Raw genomic sequence first — 23,030 nt, 5'->3', positions numbered from 1 at the left:
ATTACTTTTTGGAGCCCAAAAGGACATCAGATGGGTTCGTGGCCTTCTGGAGAAGTGTTCAGAATGTTTTTATCTTTAAAACAAGCTATCTTGGGCCAGATTTGGAGGAGATTCAAGGCTAAAACATGGCTAGGCAAATTGTGGGCCGATTCTCCTAATCCAATTTGGACTTTATATCCTAGTATTATTTTATTTTAATTAGTTTCCTTGTGAGGATTGGGCAGCTGGGTTTTAGGAGGTTTTTAAGTTCTTTCTCTTAGAAATTTGAGGACTTTTTCTTTTTGGCTTTTGAACGTGACATGGTGGAGAGCAATTGCTAGGGTTTCGGAGTTTTTGCGACTTTAAGGGTCGTTTGGAACAACGGATGTCATGGACTGGATTAAATCCAGGACTATCTTAGATTAGCTCGGATTGGCCTAAGCTGGATTAAGTACTGACCTATATTTGGTGTTGCGTCGGACTAAGAAGCTAGATTGTAAAAATAGTTAATATTTAAAAATAATTATTTTTAAATAATTAAAATTTAAGTTTTTTTGTTATTATAATTACCAAATTGACACGTATATTTATTTTCCTCCAAACCAAAGGCTTTTTGTTGTTGTTAAAGTTATAAATTCCACTAAGTTTATGTGTAATTGAGTCTATGCAAACACAAAGAATTTGATTAATGTATCATGTTGAAGGAAAATGTAAACCTCCCAACATAATTTCACCACCACTAATTAAATAATGGGGTTTTATTATTTTAGGTTTGACCCATTCGAGACACAGTGTCTCTTAATTACAATTCCTTGCTTCAAGGGAACACCTTTGATTCCATCATAAAGAAACAGAATGTGTGTTTGGTTTTGCGGCTGCCCCTAAGTCGAACCTCAGGGTGCCTACGTATCCCTTGTGGGAATCAAGCCACCCGTAGTTCAAAGAATCGCAATGAATAAATGACTCGTTGTGGAGGGAAGTTTGATTGAAATTGTATTGAGAAGTGTTTGAGTGAATTTAGTTGAATAAACCAAGGATTCGATATGGAATTGTATTTTGGACGGTTGCATCTAGATTGAATCTCTAGATTGCCTACGTACCTTTTCAAAGGGATCAAACCAATGTAGTTCAGAATTTGGGAATTAATGGGTAAGTGTGGCCCACTAATTGAGAATTCATGTCTTTGGGACATTTTGGGAATTTTCATAGGTAGATGACCCATGGGAAAAATTGGAAATTAATGGGTAAGTGTGGCTCACTAATTGAGAATTTATGTTTGAGAGATTTGAATTTAATCTCAATGAAATTTGCATGGATAGATGACCCCTGAAAAATTGGATGGTTTTGCACTACTTTTTTTTGTTGTCAATGTCCAAGAAAATAATGAGTAATTTTAATTATCCAGTTAATTTTTCCTAAAAATTGACAATTGCACTTGAGAAAGTGCTCTCGCAAAATTTGGTTAAGATAAACCAGGGATTTAAATTTGGTTGCGGTTGTGTCTATTGGGATGTTAGATTGCCTACGTACCCTTGACGAGATCAAACCAATATAGTTCCAGCATTTGGAAATTAATGGGTAAGTGTGGCCCACCAATTGAGAATTTGTGTCTTTGGGACAATTTGGAGATTTCCATAAGTAGATGACCTATGGGAAAAATTAGAAATTAATGGATAAGTGTGGCCCACTAATCGAGAATTTGTATTTGGGAGATTTGAATTTAATCTCATTGAAATTTGCATGGGTAGATGACCCATGAGAAATTTTGCAGTTTAATAAGCTAGAGGAAATTCGTCAAGGTGCTTATAATAGTTCTCGCATCTACAAGGAAAGAACGAAGGCATTTCATGACAGTCAGATTTTACGGAAGGAATTTCAGCCAGGACAAAAGGTTCTGACATTCAATTCAAGGCTCAAGTTATTTCCAAAGAAATTAAAATCTCGCTGGACTGGACCCTACCTGATGACTCAAGTTTTTCCTCATGGAGCAGTTCAAATCACTAATGAAGCTCAAGGCAACACATTCAAGGTCAACGGTCACAGGCTGAAACCCTACGTGGAGACACCCTTTGACACTGCAAACGAGTCTTTGACTCTGAAGGAACCAGTGATTTGACCACCAGGCTTCTGCAAAGTCTAGCTACAGACTTAAAATAAAGCCCTTATTGGGAGGCAACCCAATTTTTCTATACTCTTTACTCCTTTTAATTTTTTTTTAAAAAATTATTAAAAAAAAAATATTTGTTGTTGTTTCCTTAAACTAGATGTTTTTATTTTCTTTCTACTCATAACACATCATTGATTCAATGCAGGATACAACAATCAGCAGCAAACATCAAAAGCAAAAAAATCCTAGGTGGAATCCTGCACCCACAGCAAGTCTACACTGGGAAAGACACAACAATCAAGCAACAAACATCAAAAGCAAAAAAATCCTAGGCTAGAATCTTGCACCCAGCAGCAAGTCTACACTGGAATCATGCACCCGACAACAAATCTACCAAATTTCCAACAACAACATTTGCAGGATTCGACATTATACCTATGAGATGCATGGATTGGGGTCCTCGGGGCTTTGTCTGTTTTGTCCTTTGAGCTTGTGTCTTGCCTTCTCTTGGATCTGCAACCTTCCTACACTGTGCACATGTCGAAATTATACACACACATCTATACATCAACCACAGCTCGATCAGGACCCAAAATAAATTCTGGAATTACTCTTACCTTTGGATGGATATCGGAAGGCATTGGTGCTTTGTGAGATCGAGGACCATCATGGATGCGGTGGACGTTAGTGATGGTGCTTGACAGAGGTTTGAGACGAGGCACGTACCAAGAGGCTTCCAACACCTTGGTCAGGCTCCTTGCTACTAAACGCGTGCCAAGAATTGAATTTTCCGCCACTAGCTCCAGCGCATCACCGTATAAAGTCGATTTCACTGCGAAAATTGGGGGTAAGGCATCTGCGCAGATATGGGGTTTTAACCCAACTCAAATACACCAACCCAAATCCCCATTTTCCAGCAACTGACATGCTTCGCTCCTTCTTTGGCTTTTAACTCTGACCCATTGTTTGAAAAACAAAACAATTGAAACTTTCGATGAAATAAGGTTTCTGGGTCTCACAAAGGAGACCCTTGCTCTGAGCTCGGGCTGGTAGAAGGGGATCTATTATCTTTCAAATGACAGATGCAGCAGCTAGACCAGGTTATATTGTAGTTGTCGCTCGTATTTGACGCAAGCTCGAACTTGGTTGAGTTGGTCACGCCTTTACGCCACACGCAAAGAATCTGGTCCAGCGTCAATCACCAAAGCGTCCCTGCCATCATCCTGGTGTGTTAGTTTTCTTTTATTTCTTTTCCTTTTCTTTACTCTCTGTTTCTGTTTTATGTTCCTTTCTTTTATTTTATTTTATTATTATTTTCTTTCTCTCCTAATTTACTTCTTTGGTTGTTTCCTTTGTTTATTTTCCACACCTTGAGGACAATGTGTGATTTAAGTTTGGGGGTGGGAAATAAAATTTGAGTTTATTTTATTTTTGAGTCTTGTTTAAAATTTTTGTTTTTAAGTTAATATCCGTAGATTATTTTAAACTTTGGAACAAATGGACATGGTAAAGATTAATCCCACAATAGAGTCTTTTCTATTTATTGTTGCTTAGACACTAATTCATGAAGTATACTTTGAAATTTGCACATCATACCAACATGGTTTTGGGGAGTGAGATTGAAATACTTACTTTTTGTTTAAGCATGTTTTAATTTTTGTTCTTTATAAAAATAAAGTTAGTATGTGTTATAAAGTAATAATTGCCTCACCCGAAGCTTTGCTAATGTAATTGGGCCAGATCTGCCTAATCACAGTGATTCTTGAGACAAGCAGTAGAGTTTTGGCATGGGGCAGGGTGGTTAGTTGGTTTCGTAGCCTTTTCAGCTTGAATTAATAAGTCCTTAGGGGTGTTCTACACCTAGTGCCCTAAAGCCTTAGTGGTTTGGGAGTCATTGACCTAAAGCTCGCTACATGGGTTGGATCGAAAGCTTAAGGGAACCGACATTGCACAACCACTACTGTTACTAAAAAAAAACTATAAAAAAAAAAAAAAAAAGGTCGGAATAAAAAAAAAAGAAAAAGAAAAAGTGTGAAGTAAGTGTGTGAAGTATGAATAAAAGGGATGAGAGGTAAGGGTTTTAGTCGAATCTCCTTAACTATGATGGTTCACTTTACACCGAAGCAAGTTTGTGAATTCTTTTCTAATTGATTCTAAATAGCTTAGACTCTGTGGTGGGATAACTTGGATCTATTGAAAAGATGTTCTAGTTTTTAAAAATTTCCTATGGATTGCAACTTGAAAGTGGAAATTTTGTACTGGTTAAGTGTTGGTCAAGTGTCCAGTTTGTTAAGTTCTTATTTCTGTTTGAGTCTTGTTTTGCTTGAGGACAAGCGAAAAGCTTGATAGGATTTTTAGTACCTGCGCAAACAGGGTTAAAATCACTGAAAATACTTGCAAGAATACAAGGTAATTGTAGTATAAATGCTCATGCAAGGTCGTTGTCCTCAAAGATTGTTTGACTAATCTGTAATTAAACTAACTCTTAATTAATAACTAAAATAGATTTTATCAAAGATTTGAAGTTTATGAATTTGAAAAGATTAAACTAACAGTAAAAGAAATCTGAAAGTTGGGAAATAATAACAGCGAAGAAGAAAAACGATTTCTTTTTAAAGACTAATAATTTAGAGAAAACTAGGGTTTAATTGAATAAACCAAGGATTCGATATGGAATTGTATTTTGCACGGTTGCATCTAGATTGAATCTCTAGATTGCCTACGTACGTTTTCAAAGGGATCAAACCAACGTAGTTCGGAATTTGGGAATTAATGGTTAAGTGTGGCCCACTAATTGAGAGTTCATGTCTTTGGGACATTTTGAGAATTTTCATAGGTAGATGACCCATGAGAAAAATTAGAAATTAATGGGTAAATGTGGCCCACTAATTGAGAATTTCTGTTTGAGAGATTTGAATTTAATCTCAATAAAATTTGCATGGATAGATGACCCCTGAAAAATTGGATGGTTTTGCACCACTTTTTTTGTTGTCAATGTCCAAGAAAAATAATGAGTAATTTTAATTATCCCATTAATTATTCCTAAAAATTGACAATTGCACTTGAGAAAGTGTTTTGGCAAAATTTGGTTAAGATAAACCAGGGATTTAAATTTGGTTGCGGTTGTGTCTATTGGGATGTTAGATTGCCTACGTACCCTTGACGAGATCAAACCAACATAGTTCCAGAATTTGGAAATTAATGGGTAAGTGTGGCCCACCAATTGAGAATTTGTGTCTTTGGGACAATTTGGAGATTTCCATAAGTAGATGACCTATGGCAAAAATTGGAAATTAATGGATAAGTGTGGCCCACTAATCGAGAATTTGTATTTGGAAGATTTGAATTTAATCTCATTGAAATTTGCATGGGTAGATGACCCATGAGAAAATTTGGAATGGTGTTGTACCTTTTTTTTTTTACTGTCAATATCAAAGAAAACTAATGAGCAATTTTGATGAACCCACTAATTTAAGATCATTGACACGTGCATTTATATCCATGCATGATTTGGAGGATTTGAGATTAATGGGCTTTTGGAATCAACGAAACCCGCTAATCCATATTGATGCTCCTTTAAAATCTTTTGGGAGTTGAGCTTGATGCTCGGCGCATGACCAATCATTTATTTGGACTGAACTCACCGTCATAGCATGGTTGAGTCGCTTGTCACTCTTTTCTGAATAGCTTTTTTGCCACAATGGTTGATTCCCATATTTCTTAGTGTGGCTTTTGAAGTGGTTTTGTACCACTTGACATCTGGTGTGGTTTTGTACCACTTGAGTCTTCACTTGACGATTTGAGAATTAATGGGCATTTTTGAAATTTAAGCCCATTGATCCATAATTTGCAGACTTGAGACTTTGCACCAATTGTTCGTCAATTGGATTGTTTTTGATTGACAAGTTCGTTGGGCTTGAGACTTGTAATGAATGAGTCCATTGTATTTGAAGTGGCAAAATCCTAGAATATTGGCTTGAGGTCGTCAGGCTTTGACATATTTCAGAAGTGGGCCCACATGAATGGATGATCACCGAGACATGGGATGTACGACGTCTTCAAATATTTTATTTTGCGTTTATATCAAATGTCCACTTGCCAAGACAATTTGCAACTTAAAGATATATTTTTTCCTTTTCTCATTTCCCATTTATTTTAGACTTGGTCCCAAAATCACATGGTCCCAAATTTGATTAAGGCACCCCAAACTGGAAATCCTTCTCCTAGAATAAGCCAAATGTTCCTTGTTGAATTGGAAGACCTTGGAGCGGTTAGAAGAACAGCAACCCTTTTCCATATAGGATTAGACCACGCATGCATCTATTTTTAAATAGATACATTTGCACGACAGCAGACTAAGGCAAAGAACTTCTCTTTATCAAACCATAGACTCTGCTTGACCTCTGCTGCCAATTAGAGATAATTTTTCTCTTGTTTTGTCCTTCACTTGGTAGCATCCCCATGCCTTTCTTTAGTTCCTTTTTATTTATTTATTGATTGAACTAACTTGGATTTTTGCATGGACAGCAACAGCAATAGCAATAGAAGACTTGGAACCAAAAGAGACAAATTCTCTTATTGTCCTTTTTGTGCTGTAACTTTCCCAAGGTCAATAACCAAAGAGGACCTTGAGACCTTCAATTGGTAGGAAGTAGAGTTCCACTTCCCTTTTTCTTGCTCATCGCCAGCTACACACAAAGGGGAAAAATCCTCATACTTTTCACGTGGTAACCCACATGCCAATCTTCCTGTTTTTTTTTTTTAATTTTATTTCCATGCTTGTAGGGATTTTATAGAGATGAGCTCCTTTCTGCGACTTGCTGGCAGCATGTGGAAAGCAATTCAATTGCCATGGGGTCTCTTTGATTTGTTGGGCTTCACACAGAGGATTGCAACTTCCACTTGAGAAAGTAATTACACACACTACTTAGCTTTTGACTCCATGGTGGGTTCACCTCCACATCTTCATCAATTCTATCTTGTTTGATTTTTTTTTTTCTCGGTAGACAAGAACAACATTGAACGGGGCTTCGCCATTATGCCAATGCAGTAAGAGAAGCCACGAAAATTCCGGGAGTATCTCTACGTCTTTTAATGGTGCCGCAAACCAATTCTGGTTTTGTGATGGTTAGCCCATCATGATAAGCAATCTTATCGAGTGCTTGCAAATTGGATGTTAAGCACATCCTAGAAGCGTCTGAGCGGAGCCGCACCTCGCAGCCGATCAGGACTTGATCTCATGATGATTGCAATCATCTTGGCTATCAATCCATAGCTGGATGTCGTGGAGGTATTTGAGATGAGGTACGCCTTAGAGTAGATTCTTGACTTAATTTGTGATGATTGGAATCATCATAGCCAAGAATCCCTATAGGTTGACTGTACTGGATGTTGAATACATCCTTGGAAGTCTTTGAGCGAAGCCCTGCGATAGAGGGACTCCTGACTTTATTTATGATGATAGAAGTCACCATAGCCAGGAATCCTCTTGCGTGTGTGCTCTCCTCTTTGTTCCTACGGCTCTCCCCAAGCCTTGTGGCTTTTTTTTTTGGGTATTTCTCCACAACCTACCGGCTGCCCTATTATTTTCTTTTTCTGTGACCCTCCCGCCTTTTATAAAGTGATTGCTAGAAAGAGTTTTGAGATGGAACAATCCTTGTTCAAATTGGACTCTTCCTCCCACTTGATCGAATTATCCTTTCCTTTATTTATCCCTTCCTTTTCTCTAGGGATAAGATCAGGGATCATTTGATATTCATGTTGTTTCAAAGTTGTTTTGAAATCAAGCATAGGGTGAGGACCAGACCCACACAACATTGTGGGGCTTATCCAAACCCATGTTTGATTTTTATTTTTTATTTTTATGGTGAATTTTTTTGGTTCAACATATCAATAACAACCACCTACCTCAATTCATGCTTCAAGAATTTCAAGAGATGCATATATGCAAAACTTAGAATTTAGATGTAGATATCAATGTCAAAATTTCTTCATATATGCAAAAAGTTAGAAATTCTTCCTCTATGTCAAAATTAGAAACTCTTCCTCTATGCCGAAGTTAGACATTCTTCCTCCATACCATGTATTCTTTCTTATATGAACAAACACCAAATTGCTAATTTAAATAGCAAACACATGATTTCTCAAGCGTAATAATTCTACTAATACTTACTCATACAACAATAAGTGACTGAATCCTTTATTAGTCTTTATTAGATGTGTCAAACGGGACGGGCCAGCCCAACCCGTTTAAATGAGGCACGGCACGGCACAGCACGAGCACGAATATTAATGGGTCGTGCTCGGCACGACACAAAAACTTAGGCCGAGACAGGATTAAAAAATGAGGTCCAATGGACCGGGTAGGCCCATTGCCCGAGCCTGCTTCAAGCACGGCACGAGCCCAAGCCCGCTCCAAGCACGGCCCACTTAACATTTTTTTCATTCTTAAAAGTCAAAATGTAATAATTTGACATTTAATGTCATTGTTTATGTGGGTTTTTTTAAAAAAAAAAAAATCATAAACATATATACGATGTCTTTCATTTTAGGGAAATTACTTAGGTCCTTAATTAATTAAACATATCAACTACAAATTAATTAAACAACATTGGTAATGTACTTTAACCAGACATGACGAATTGCTACAAGGAACCTAGTGACATTGATTGAAGGAAAACATTTAACTAAACATGGTAATGTACTTTATATTCATAATAGCAATTGAACGAAAACATTGAACCAAGTAGGATAATGTAGCAAATAGTACGTGGGGAAGAACCAACAAGAATTCCCGACAATTTGAAAGAAGTCTGCTGCCACATTTACAATCTCAAGATGTGCAATGGATTATTTCATCAATAGATCAAGAATCATACGCGTGAACTTACAAAAATACTCTGGATCAATTACAGGTTTTGCATTCATGTACCCGAGTGCAGGTTCTGTGTCACAAAGTGGGAATTGCTCGCCTTTCTGAGTACAAATCCTTTATTTTAAACCAACATTGACATATCCCCCTGATTGATAGACCATATAGTCTAATAACATATTCTGAAGCATTAATTGTGTACCGTGTGCTAAATAAGGATCTATGACAAAATGATGTCATGTTACTCTTCACAATTGACTAATGGATAGGATTGTTGCGGCTTCAATTTTGTGACAGTAACACCCCGACTCCAAATTTATCCCATGTTTCAATTAATTTGAGTGAAATTACGAATTTACCCTTGGGATCGGGGTAATTTGGTCATTTCTTATCAGGAAGGAATTTGGGAATTCGGCTGTACCGTTGCGTAGAACACGACGAGATGAGTCAGTAGACACGTAGTGGGCTCGAATCGGAGTTGTAACGTGAGAGTTACGATCGAATGAAACTCATTGGCACGATCATAATTATTTGGAAAAGGGATTTTTGATAAAAGTCAATTGCCCTCGGCTTTCTTTCCCCCTCCCGCGTGCTCTCTCTCCACCTCGCGACAACCGTCGCCCTCCTCCCTTGCAACTCCGCCACCGCCACGGATGCGACGAGACCGGTGCCAAAAAGACCGGCTCGGCCCGCGTCACACGACTGCCCTTCCCGACAGCGCGCCGCTCCGGTAGAAAAAGGTGATTTTCAGGCCGGTTCTCACTCGATTTTCGCTTCTTTCGTCGTCATCCAGCCACCATTTTTGAAAATCCAGGTATGGATCTTGAACCTCTCGAGCTGTTCTTGCTGCATGTTGTGTTAGATTTGGGAGATTTCTGCGTTTTGGAGATCGATTAAGTGATGGAAGTTTTGCCGATTTTCGGCCTCCGATTCCGGCCACTTCTGGTCATTTTTCGGGGTATGTTCCAGAACAAAAGTGACTCAAAATGGGGTTTTACACCTAGGATAGGAAGCTTGGCCGGCGGTTTGGAGTTTTTCCAGCCACAGAAATTACTCAAGGCACCCACGCGCTGCCGGCGTGTGTGGCGGCATGTGGGCTAGGAAAATGGACCGGATTTGGGTTCTAAAATGATCTTCTGTTCTCCACGAGCGCGTAGGATTTTGCGGATCTCAATTTGGATACTGTTAGAGTGCCAAACGAATATCGCATATTGCACTTTATCTGGGTTCGCTAGGTTTAGACCATTGGATGGTCCTGAATTGTTAATATGTTAATCTAGACATTCCTAGGATCGTGTAGGATTCGACGGATCGTAAAACGTAGTCCCGGAAATGCCAACCCTAGGGCTAAGGTTTCAATGATCGTCCGATCGTGCGATCGTGAGCGATCCGACCGTCCGATCTGGACTAAACTTGCAGGACATGTGTCCTAGACCTTGTAGAACCTATGGGGACTTATAGATCGGAATTTGGAGGCTATGGGCCCCATGGGCCCGTTTGACCAAGGGTGGGTAGTTTGACCCCAAGATTGACCTTGAGACTTCCTAGGTAGTGTTACCTTCTTAGGAAGATTAAAATGACCGTAGAGACAGGTCTTGATCTTAGTCGAGTTATGTGGATATTGTGGGTTTAGGATATTAAATGATGATTTTTTTAATGGGTGGTTTATCGGATGCTAGATGGTTGTTAAGGTGTTATGTGATATTGTGTGAGGTCGCACGTGTCGTAGGAGTAGCCGGCGTGTTAATAGACCTTATACGTGGTTGGGTGCATCCTAACATATGAGGGGTGATATGTGATATTGTGTGAGGTCACACGTGTCGTATGAGTAGCTGGCGTGTTGACAGACCCCATACGTGGCCGGGTGTGTCCCGTCGTATGAGAGGAGATATTGTGATGAGGTCGCACATGTCGTAGGAGTAGCCGGCGTGTTGATAGACCCCATACGTGGCCGGGTGCGTCCCGGCGTATGAGGGGTGATATGTGATTGTGTTGAGGTCGCACGTGTCATAGGAGTGGCGGCGTGTTGTGAGAACCCATACGTGGTCGGGTGCGTCTGTCGTATGAGGGAAGATCTTGTGATATTGTGATGAGGTCGCGCGTGTCATAGGAGTAGCTGGCGTGATTGCACCCTATCGTGGCGAGTCGTCCGCCGTATGAGGATTATGTGATATGCTTGTGAGGTCACACGTGTAGTAGGAGTAGCGGCGTGTTGATGATCCCATACGTGGCGGGTGCGTCCCCGGCGTATGAGGCGATATGTGATATTGTGTGAGTTCACACGTGTCGTAGGAGTAGCCGACGCGTGTTGTGGACCTCATATGTGGCGGGTGCATCCCGGCGTATGAGGGTGATATGTGATTATGTTGAGTCGCGCGTGTCGTAGGAGTAGCCGTGTTGCAGACCCCATCGTGGCGAGTGAGTCCGTCGTATGAGGTAGGTATTGTGATATTGTGATGAGGTCGCGTGTCGTAGGAGTAGCCGGCATGTTGGCAGACCCCATCGTGACCGAGTGCGTCTGACGTATGATGGGTGATATCTGATTGTGTTAAGGTCGCGCGTGTCGTAAGAGTAGCAGGCGTGTTGTGGACCCCATCGTGGATGAGTGCATCTGATGTATGAGGGGATTATGTGATATGCTTGTGAGGTCACACGTGTTATAGGAGTAGCCGGCGTGTTGACATACCCTATACGTGGCGGGTGCGTCTGACGTATGAGGGGATTATGTGATATGCTTGTGAGGTCACACGTGTCGTAGGAGTAGCCGGCGTGTTGACAGCGCTATATGTGGCCTGGTGCGTCCCGGCGTATGAGGGGATTATGTGATATGCTTGTGAGGTCGCACGTGTCGTAGGAGTAGCCGGTGTGTTGATAGACACCATACGTGGCCGGGTGCGTCCCTACGTATGAGGGGACATATGTGATATTGTGTTGTGATGATGAGGTCCCACGTGTCGCAGGTTTATCCGGCGTGCAGACAGGCCCCATACGTGACTTTGGATGTTACGGCGTACGGGGAGGTTTTGGTGAATTGTGATTTAAAGAAAAAGGGTTTTAGAGAAAGAACTACGTGTGGCTTGATCCTTCAGTAAGAGTCGTAGGCAGCCTGAAGTTACTACGTGCAACCGTAGATTAGATTTAGTTAGGTACTTTGTTGAGTTGGTTCAGACCTTGTTGTTGGTCCCAAAATGTGGGTGAAAGTGAGATGCTGTCGTGTTAGGAGGCTAGAGCCTCGTATGCTAATGGATTGGGAAAATTAAATGATATAAAGTATTTTTGGCTTGCATAAGTGCATTTGATTATATTATTTGGCATAAGGAATGTGTTGGTAATTTGTTTTGAAGTATTTGAAGGTCGGAGGCCAATTAGCTGAATTGCATGTTGTTATCTTGTGCATGCTGCCCGTTGGGATATTAAAATGTGAATTTTGTGCAGGTCGAAATTTGGGGAATGTTCAATTTACAGGAGAGACTCTGCGAAATTTCGCAGAAAGTCTCGTGCCCCTACTCCTTTTTGAAAAAGGAGGTTACAATCTAGTGAGTGGGCCCGATATCGGGGTGATGTCGGGGTTTCCACAGGGTTCGTCTCTGGTTCCAGGAAATTCGGGGTGGGTCCTGTCAGTGACATTGTTGCAATCTGCTTTGTTGTTGTAAATAACACAAAAAGTAGTTTGGCAATTAGTTCTTGTGAACGTTGTTCCTTACAATCATAGCTCGGTGGAACGTCCATCCATTTTTATGTCTTTCTCCTTGTTTAGAACACACCCATTGTCGCATCATGTTTTTGCAATGTTTGTTCCATCTACACATGTTCTTTGTTACACCAAAACCAATTGCCTTTGCATAATTGGTGTAAAAAAAATTTAGCTTCTTGTATGCTTTTAAACCCCTTCAATAAAGCATGTTCTTCCCTATTATAGAAGTGTATACCGTCAAAATGAAAGGGAACAGAATCTCAGATCCCGCATTAGTTCTCTTCTCCAAATTGCACCCAACCATATATGAACCTCCAATTGGGGTCACATTAATGTTTTGGTACATCGATTCAACCTCATCAAGATAACCGCCATCGATCATTCCATCGCTAGAGTCCTCTTATGTGTATGATGTCTCTTCTTCATAATTTATGCCTGCAATAACGTTTCATACAATAACATTCACAATTTTGTTTACAATGGTATATCTACAAAGTTATCGTCTACCATCTTCACTCTCAAATTATGTTCAATTTTTATTTCATACTCCAATTCAACTTCAACACTTCAGTGTGGAGTTCCCATGCATAACAGTTGATTCAATTATTTTTCCAACTCTTTCATTTACTAATGTTTTAATACCTTCCTACGACTATCAATTGCACATGACCAATGGCATGGTATGTCATACCGTCAAATGATCTTCCTTAGAAAACAACACATGGACTGAAACACAGCAAATTGAAATAGACTCATGATTCTTTGGACGTGATTTGTTCCACTACACAACACAACTACAAATGCCATCCATATACTCTTCTTTGATTGGTTCTGTTGTGTCTAGATCTCAATGTTTCATGGACTCCCTCCCATATTGATGCATCTTAGGTTTTCATTCTCTCTCATCATGCTAGCTTGATGAAGTGTTCAATATCTTGTTGCTCCAATTTCTCATGCACTACAAAAAATAACCCAACTCTACATCTATCCGTTTATGTAAAGCTTTCTCTGTATGTGCCAAAATTTAGGCCACTTTGTATGCTTAAACTAGTACACTGCCACTTGTCGAATTGTTTTGCTATACTAAATTAGTTACCCAGTTAACTAGTCTTGAAATCAGAACCATTGGATCAATTAAAGTTGAATCTAAAGCTTACCCATGGCTATGTACTTAGTACATGTGAGGATTGAAGAAAAATTAGAATTGCTTGGACCAGTTTGGGCCTACTTGCCCATGGAGAAATTATTGTGTCATATGGTAGAGGATATAAGTTTTGTTTGGTTGTTTCATATTTCTGCATTAAAAAATATATATACATATATATATATACAGTCCCCTTCTATTGAGGGATCCCTCAAATAATTTTATTTGAGGGATGCCCTTTAGGATACCCTACAATTTTTTTTCCAGTGATCTAAACCATCTATTTTTTAGGTATTCATTCATAGATCATCCTTACAAAAAATTAGACAAATCGGAAATCGTTTCGACATCCAATTGTGTCTTACAAAATCAATGAACACGGTGCTTCAAGAAAGTACTAAAATTTCAATAACTCAATTGAGTGGTCAAATGATATCGGATTCAAGTGATTTTTTGTAGAGATGATCTTTGAATGAGTATCTACAAAATAGACGGTTTGGATTAGTGAAATACAATCCATAGTGGCTACAAGGTATCCTCAAATAAGCTTATTTGAGGATCCTCAATGGAAGCTCTCTGTATATATATATATATATATATATATATATATAAGCTACAACTAAAAGAAAGGCCTTGTTTGGTGGACTCAACTAGATTGGTTAGAATTAAACTGTTGAATGTTGGACTCAGTTGACTTGCCTTGGACTTTTATTACTATTTATTTTTTATTACAAAGCAATGTTGGGGTAGATGAGAATCAAACCTAGAATGTAGAATGCAAGGGTAAAGGCTCTTAACCACTTGAGTTAGAAGCGTTTGTCTTTGGCTCTAAGTCCTATAAGCTGTTTCGTACCTTTACGAAGCAAACAAGGTAGCAATACCTTGTAATGTGCAAAGGACTAGGTATTACACTGTGTTGAATTGCCCCTGAATTTGTCATCCTCCTAATGGTTGGCTGGGCCATTTGGAAATCACCAAATGGGTTTTTGAGAAGATCCAACCTTAAGTTGTTAGCTATGGTGCAACGTTACGATTCCAGGAGTTTTTCATGGTGAACGATTCTAAGAAGGATGTGGGTGACAAAGTGGCCACAGTTCAAACTTGGTGTCGACCCGCCGATGGATTGGATCAGTGGCTCAAGGGTCAGTTTTGTAGCTGGAAGATCGCTCAAATGTGATAATGTTTTTTCGGTTTATTGGTTTGCAAATATTAATCTCTTTATTTGGAGCACCGAGAAGTCAGTATTTTTAGTTAATATTTTTAAGGTGAGTATTTTTTTTACTAAGTTTTGTGTTTAATGGGCATGTAAGAGCATCTCCAATAGGGGTGGGCATATTAACCGAAAAATCGGAAAACCAAACTGTACCAGATGAAAAACACTGAAAAAAACCAAGTTGACTAAAAAGTCAACAAAATCAGACCGAATTGGTTCAAACTGGTTCCGATTCCGATTTTACACAAGACAACACTGGATTTTCCCTCATTCTATTCTCTTCTCTCTCAGTCTCCTTCTCTTCTCATAGACCCAGACCTCGCCGCTACTAGCTCGCTACTCTTCTCATGCAGCGCACACCTCAAGTAAGTCACCATCTTCCTCTCCTTTTGAACTGAAATATCTCTCTTTATGCTCGCGAATCGCAATTTCTTCTCTGTGTTTTGGTTATTTATAGAGAGGTTGACTTGTGGTAAATTAAGATAGGCTCTGTGCGATCCTTTTGCTTGCTATTTTGTATGAAATTCAGCTTTTTAGAGAAGCTACAAGTTACAATTTCTCCAAACAAAGCCTTTTCCAAATTGGAAAGTGCTTTGGATGTGTTCCTGATTTTTTGTGATCTGGAAATCTTGCTGTTTAAGTATGGTTATGACTCATGCTAAATGATTTTTCAAGTATCTGAATAGTGCACAAATTTTTCAAATAATAGATATATGCCTTAGTGCCTTGTGTCTTGTTTTTGGCAGAAATAATAACGAAACCGTTGAATTTTTTATGCATTGAAATTTGATCATGTTGTTGCTTTTTTTTTCCCCTTTTTTTTTGTTGTCATGATCATGTTGTTGCTAAAAATTGAAGGGAAATCAAATATTTGCCGAGAATAACTGAGTTGTGTCTTCTCATATAGCTTTTTTTAGCTTTTTTGGGTTATTGCTTGGCTTTTTTGGATTTTTTTTAGGTTTTGTTGAATGTCTAAATGTTTTTTGGTATTTTTGAAGGAAATCTGCTCTGTACTTATATCAAATACAGATAGCTTTGGTAGAAGCTTTGTTGTTGAAACTTGGATCAATTTGACTTCATTTTAGATTAAATTCTCTTCTCTAAAATCTGGGTTTTGTTAAATGCATAAAAATTATTTGTTACTTAATAGAGAAAGATAAAATCTTATGCCAAAAAGGTGTGTTTATTTAGCTAAATTAGATTTGTATTGCATGAATTGGAAATTATTCCTTGCATCCGTTATGTCTATGCAGGTAAGCTGATGTTTGAAAATTGAAGTTGATATTTTTCTAGATAACAATTAATTGCACGTTTTATTGAGTTGGAGAATTAATTTGTGAAGTATATGCATCGTTTGTTACTGTGACTTTGTAGTTCTTTATCAGGTTTATGGTAATTTTAGCTTTTGTCATTTGGTTTAGAGATATGTTCTTTTCTACTGCTATGGGTTAATCTTGTTGTCATTTGGTTTGGTAGCAAAATCTTGTTGCATGGGTTTATTAGTTTATTGTTGCTGCTATGTTGATATTAGGGTATGCTGCTGATTTTTGTATCGATAAATAATTAGGTACTAATTTTTAAATATTGAAGGAGGGATGGACCAATTTGAACAATTGCCTAATAATAGTAATAAAGTATGCTCGTCTTCCGCATCCGCGTCCACTTCCGGATCATCACCATCACCTACTATACTAATAACCCAACCTCAAGCCCAAACACCTCCTCAACATAGTGGTCTTCCACCATTACCTCCTTCACATACTAGAAAATCATCAAGAGAAAAATCGGAGGTGTGGGATCACTTTGAAAAATATGATGATGTGGTTGAGACCGTGAAGAAGGATGGTAGCAAATCTTCGACATGTAAAAAGAGAGCTAGGTGTAAGTATTGCTCTACTAGTTATGCCGCGAACCCCAATGTGAATGGGACGTCAAGTTTGAAGAAACATATTGAGTCTATATGTAAGAAATACCCCAGGAGGGTTGGCAAAGATAAAAGGCAAAAGACCTTGTCATTTGACCAAGAACTTGGTGGTTTTTCAACAACCAGGCATAGTAAAGAAGATTGGTTAAGGTCTTTTGTAGAAATGGTAGTGATAGATGAGTTGCCTTTTAGTGTGGTTGAAGGTAAAGGGTTTACGAGACTTTGTGAATCATTGAACCCTTATTTCAAGTGCCATCTTGTAGGACATTTGTAAGGCATTTTATGGTTATGTATGAAGAGATGAAACAAAAGTTGAAAAGAGAATTAGCATCACATAGAGTGTGTCTCACAACGGACACTTGGACAAGTGTTCAAAATGTAAATTACATGGTGATCACAACACACTTTATAGACGATGAATGAAATTTGCATAAAAGAATTTTGAACTTTTGTGTCATTGCTAACCACAAGGGGAACTCAATTGATAAACTTCTTGAGACTTGTTTGCTTCATTGGGATTTGAAGAAGATACTCACAATCACGGTTGATAATGCTTCTTCAAACACAAAGGCAATAGATTACTTGAAGTCAAAGATGGGTCCTTGGAAGAATGGTAGTCTTGTGTTGGAAGGAAAGCATATGCATGTGAGGTGTTGTGCTCACATTGTCAATTTGATTGTTCGAGATGGCTTGAAAAAACTAGAGAAAAAAGATATTGGCAATAAGGAATGCGGTTAGGTATGTAAGGCCCTCTCCACAAAAGTTAGAGGAATTTAAAACATGTATTTTGAAGGAGCGAATTAAATGCAAAAGGCTTGTGGTGTTGGATGTTCCAACTAGATGGAATTCAACATATTTGATGTTGGATGCCGCTTTGAAGTTTGAAAAAACCTTTGTAAGAATGGGAGAAGATGATGATGCCCCATTTGTGTCTTGGTTTGGTGAAGATGAACTGGTTGGGGAAGATGAGGGGATGGTTGCATCTCATAGGCCTAAAAAGAGGGTAGGGCCACCAACTAAGGAAGATTGGAGCAATGCTCTTACCTTTGTCAATTTTTTAAAGGTACTTTATGATATGACATTAAAGATGAGTGTTTCTTTGCATCCGGTTTCTCACACCACCTTTCATAATTTGATTGCAATTGAGGGTGAAATTGGTGATTTGTTCTTTGGAGAGCAATTACCAAGTCAAACTCACATCTCCACGGTTTTGAAAGATATGACATGTAACATGAAGGTGAAATTTGAGATATATTAGGATGACTTTGATAAAGTGAACCAACTTTTGATGGTAGCACTTGTTCTTGATCCTCAATACAAGTTGGAAAATTTGGAGTTTGTATTAAAGAGGAGGTTTGAAAACCCACAAGATGCTACTAAGAAGAAGAATGAAGTGAAAGAGCTTTTAATGAAGCTCTATGTTGCTTCGATACGCCTGTTTTTTGGGGTATGCTCGTATCGGATACGGCGCCGATAAGGGGTGATTTTGAAAGTTACTTAATATTTATGGTTAAAATGTAAAAATAAAACATAGAATTTCATATTGCCTATGTCGAGAGGCTAGGTCTTGGGTTTCATTCAGACAGACGCCAACCAAATAGAAGAAGAAGAAAAAGGGAGGAAGAAGGAAGAAGGAACCCAGCCATCGCACCAGCTTCATCGCTACTTAGATTCATATGCGGCTCAACGTTTCTTTCTCTTTCTTTGAATAATCTACTGTTGTTATATGGGTTTGGAACTTGGGTATATAATTTAATAAGTTGTGTGGTTGGAATTGTTGTTGATTTGATTTGGGTTCTCCTTTCTTTTTAATAAGTTGCTGCCTATTGTTGTTATATGGGTCCTATATTATTTAATAAGTTTTGTGTGGTTGGAATTGTTGTTGATTTGGGTATATATAATTTAATTAGTTTGTGAAGTCAGAATTTTTGTGAATTAGATAATAGCTGCCTACGAATTTTTGTATATCTATTAATTTGTTTTTTTAAAATATCAAACTTCATTTGATTCACAGGAAAATGAATAGTGTGGGTAGTTCTAGTGATGTGAACACTAGTAATAATAATAGGGAGCATTAGGAGAATAATAATGCTCCTTTATGGAAATATGTCAAGAAGCTTGACAAAGACGGTAAAGCTAATCACAATACTTTGTTCCAATGCAACTATTGCCAAAAAACTTTCAAAGGATCATACTTTAGAGTGAAGAGTCACTTGTTAAAACTCAAAGGCAATGGAGTTGCTTGTTGCCCTAAAGTTACAAATTCTCATTTGATGGAGATGGAGAAAGTAGTGGAAGAAGTGGAATTAAGGGTTAAAATGGCAGAACTTAGAGATGTACCCTTACCCACCTCCAACACTTCAAGTCAAGAAGGTTCAAGAGTAGTGGTTTGAGTGTGAGTTCAAATTGGTATGGCACCACAAGTAGTGACCCAAAGAAGAGGAAGACTAATCCTATTGAGAAAGCATTTAATAATAATCTTAGAGAACAATTAGATGGTGAGATTGCAAGAATGTTTTACACGAGCAGCTTGTCATTTGAATTTTCAAGGAACCCCCATTATGTGAATGCTTTTAGAATCGCTTGTAGTAAAACACTTCCGAGTTACCACCCACACCCTCCCCAGGCGGGGGGTTACAATATGTTGAGAACTACACTTCTCCAAAAAGAGAAGAATAACATTGAGGAGTGTTTGCAACCAATGAAGAGGGCATGGCAAAGTAAAGGGGTAAGTGTTTGTAGTGATGGGTGGTCGGATGCACAAAGAAGACCTCTCATTAATGCCATGGCCGTTTGTGAAAGTGAGCCTATGTTCTTGAAGGCAATAAATTGTGAAGGTGAGTGTAACGATAAATTTTTCATGGCAAACTTACTTATTGAATCAATCCGGGAAATAGGTCCTCAAAATGTGGTCCAAGTGGTCACCGACAATGCTTTGGTTTGTAAGGCGGCTGGACATATAGTTGAGGCAAATTTAAGCACATCTTTTGGACACCATGTATGGTTCATACCCTCAATCTTTCTTTGAAGAACATAATGCTCACCCATGCCAAGACATCTAGAAGTGTATGAGCAATGTAGTCGAATTTCAACAATCTCAAGTCATGCATGGTTTATTAAGAATTTTATTATGAACCATAATATGATTGTAAGTTGATGTTGCTCTCCGTTGACGAGACACGTTTTGCTTCTACAATTGTGATGCTTAAAAGATTTAAGCAAGTGAAACAAGACTTAGAGCAAATGGTTATTAGTGAGCAATGGGACATTGATAAAGGGATGATGTGGTAAAAGTAAGAACGGTGAAGGAAAAAATATTTGATGAGTGTTTTAGGGAGGACATTGATTACATACTTAACTTTACTTCTCCAATATATGAGATGCTTAGGTTGAGTGACACGAATATGCCTTGTCTTCACTTGATTTATGAGTGGTGGGATAGTATGATAGAAAAAGTGAAGACAATTATATATCGAAAGGAGCGCAAGCAACTCAATCAAGAGTCAATGTTCTTCAATGTGGTGCATGAAATTTTGGTGGACCGATGGACCAAGAGTAGCACGCCACTCCATTGCTTGGCACACTCTTTACATCCTAAGTAAGTCTTTATTTTAGTAAATTTCTCCTTGTGTTTATCATTATAATTTTATAATTCTTATCATGCACTTCTAGGTATTATTGCAAGGAATGGCTTGATATGACTCCTAATCGTTGTCCTCCACATAAAAACATTGAGATTACAAGGGAGAGGAAGAAATGTATTGAGAAATTCTTTTCTAATGAGGTGGAGAGAAGAACGGTTAATGAGGAGTATGCCTCTTTTTCAGCATGTATTGAAGATTTTTCGGGTATAGACTCTATGAAAGATAAAGGTTTCATGGCTCCGGTAAAATGGTGGGTTATCCATGGAGCTTCCACACCAAAACTTCAAACCATAGCGTTGAAGTTACTTGGACATCCTTCTTCCTCCTCATGTTGTGAAAGAAATTGGAGCACTTACAACTCCATTCACTCTATTAAGAAGAACAAGATAACACTGGAAAGAGCAAAAGATTTAGTATTTGTGCATAGCAATCTTCGTCTCCTTTCAAGGAAAAGGCCCGAATATAAAGAAGGGGAAACTCATATGTGGGATGTTAGAGGAGATGCATTTGATTCCATGGATTTGGAAAATGTCGGAGTGCTTGAGATTGCAAACCTCTCTCGATGATGAACTGGACTTAGAAGCCATCATATTTACCCATGATGAATGAAGTTAGAGCTTTGAGAAGTGATTTCTAATGTTTTAATTTGTGCTTATGGATACTTGTATTTTGTGTGTTTTGTTTAATTTGTGCTTTGTTTATGGAGATTTGAATGAAGTTATGTGTTCTGTTAATGTTTTGAACTTATTATGGATGAAATTTCAATTTTCAATTTTTCAATTTATATTATTTTTCAATAAATATATTATTTTAATCACCGTATCAGTGCCGTACCCGTATCCTACTTTTTGGAGATTTGCCGTATTGGCGTATCGTATCGTATCGCTGTACCCGTATCTGTATCGGTGCAACATAGATGAAGCTTTATGAGAAGTATGTTATCCCACCACCTCCTACTTAATGCACTAGTGCTAATAGTGATACTAGTTCTACTAGTAGTATTACTATAACAAGTTCTAGCAAAAAAGTAAGAGGAAAGCACCTTTGAGAAATTGAAGAAGGTTAGATAAAAGAATCTCAAGCAAGAAACACTGTGATATTAGAGCATGAAGTTGATAGGTACTTAACCGACCCAATTGAAAAAATGGTTCACAACTTTGATATTTTGAAGTGGTGGAAATTGAATGGGGTCAAATATCCGAGTTTGTCACTTATTGCAAAGGATGTGCTTGCTATTCTTGTATCAACAATGGCTTTGGAATCATGATTTAGCACGAGTGGTAGGGTGATCATGCTTCTTTAACTCCTAAGATTGTGGAGGCCTTAATTTGTTCTCAAAATTGGTTAAGGTCCGATGACATATTCTTTATACAGTATGAGCCAACCATTCAAGAAATGGAGTTTTATGAATCCATTAAGTCAGGTATTTGTTTTTAGTTTTATGTGATTTAATGATGTATACTATTACTCTATATATAGTTCGCATGTTTGCCTAATGTTTTAATGTGTTTATGTTTTTATTTGTATATCTTACAATTTTACCGACACCTAGCAACTCAAGTCCTTCTACGTTTCAGTGATCATTTAATATGTGAAGCCTTCATTGGTGTTATGTTTTAATTTTTGGCTTATGTTTCAAACTTCTAATTTGGTTTGTAATTTAATTATCAATTTTTACATTGGGTTGTATAATTCTTAAGATTGTATGTTTGGATTGGATAACCATGTTTTGTGTGTTTGGATTGGATGGCCACATTTTGTATTTGGAAGTTAAAATGCATATGCTTGGCATGTAGAAATTATTAAAGTTTAAGCCAAATTTTTATAGGAATGTGAAACAAGGCCTTATATGCTACTAAAGCCCAACACAAACAGAATTTAAAAAAAAAAAATTAGTAAACTGGCCCAAACCGAAAAATCGAACTAGACCAGCCAGTTAGGCTTGTTTCGGTTTCTCCTCTGTTTTTTTTTTTCTAGAAAATTAGTTAGATACCTATGTCTAGACATAAAACTATAAAAATACCCTATTCTATTTAATGTATATAAACATACCCAAAATAAACCCAAAAATCAACAGCTGTATATTTTTCAATTTAATTATTAAGATGAAATACATTTATTACTCTTTTAACATAAAATTAGAATTCCTAATAAACACCATATCAGAACTCACGACCTCCAGTCTCTCATCTTCATCTTCATCTTCAACCCCAATTTTCAGTTTTTGTTCTTCCACCTCAGTTTTGACGATGAAATCCTAAGTTATGTTCTCAAGTAACTCTCTCTCTCTCTCTCTCTCTAAAAAAGAATAAGAATGATGAAGTCATAGGATTCTGATTGTGTAATGATAAGGTCATAATTTCATACATTCGCATGCCTTCTTTACTTAGTGACTTTGCTTAGTTTCTCTTTATTTTGAGTCACTTACCTCTTTTTGTTTATTTTGTAGGTTAA

At 38.0% G+C, this 23,030-nt stretch overlaps 2 pseudogenes; both read left to right on the top strand.

The window, feature by feature from the left end:
- The first annotated feature begins 16,603 nt into the window (after positions 1-16,603).
- LOC148920572 (zinc finger BED domain-containing protein RICESLEEPER 2-like) lies at positions 16,604-18,190 on the top strand (annotated as a pseudogene).
- A 1,021-nt stretch (positions 18,191-19,211) lies between these two features.
- LOC148920571 (uncharacterized) lies at positions 19,212-21,185 on the top strand (annotated as a pseudogene).
- Positions 21,186-23,030: the final 1,845 nt, after the last annotated feature.

The sequence above is a fragment of the Prunus mume genome, linkage group LG2 (assembly GCF_029339155.1).
Source record: "Prunus mume cultivar Tortuosa linkage group LG2, ASM2933915v1, whole genome shotgun sequence".
Taxonomy (NCBI): domain Eukaryota; kingdom Viridiplantae; phylum Streptophyta; class Magnoliopsida; order Rosales; family Rosaceae; genus Prunus; species Prunus mume.
This window is presented reverse-complemented; position numbering and strand designations above follow the sequence as displayed.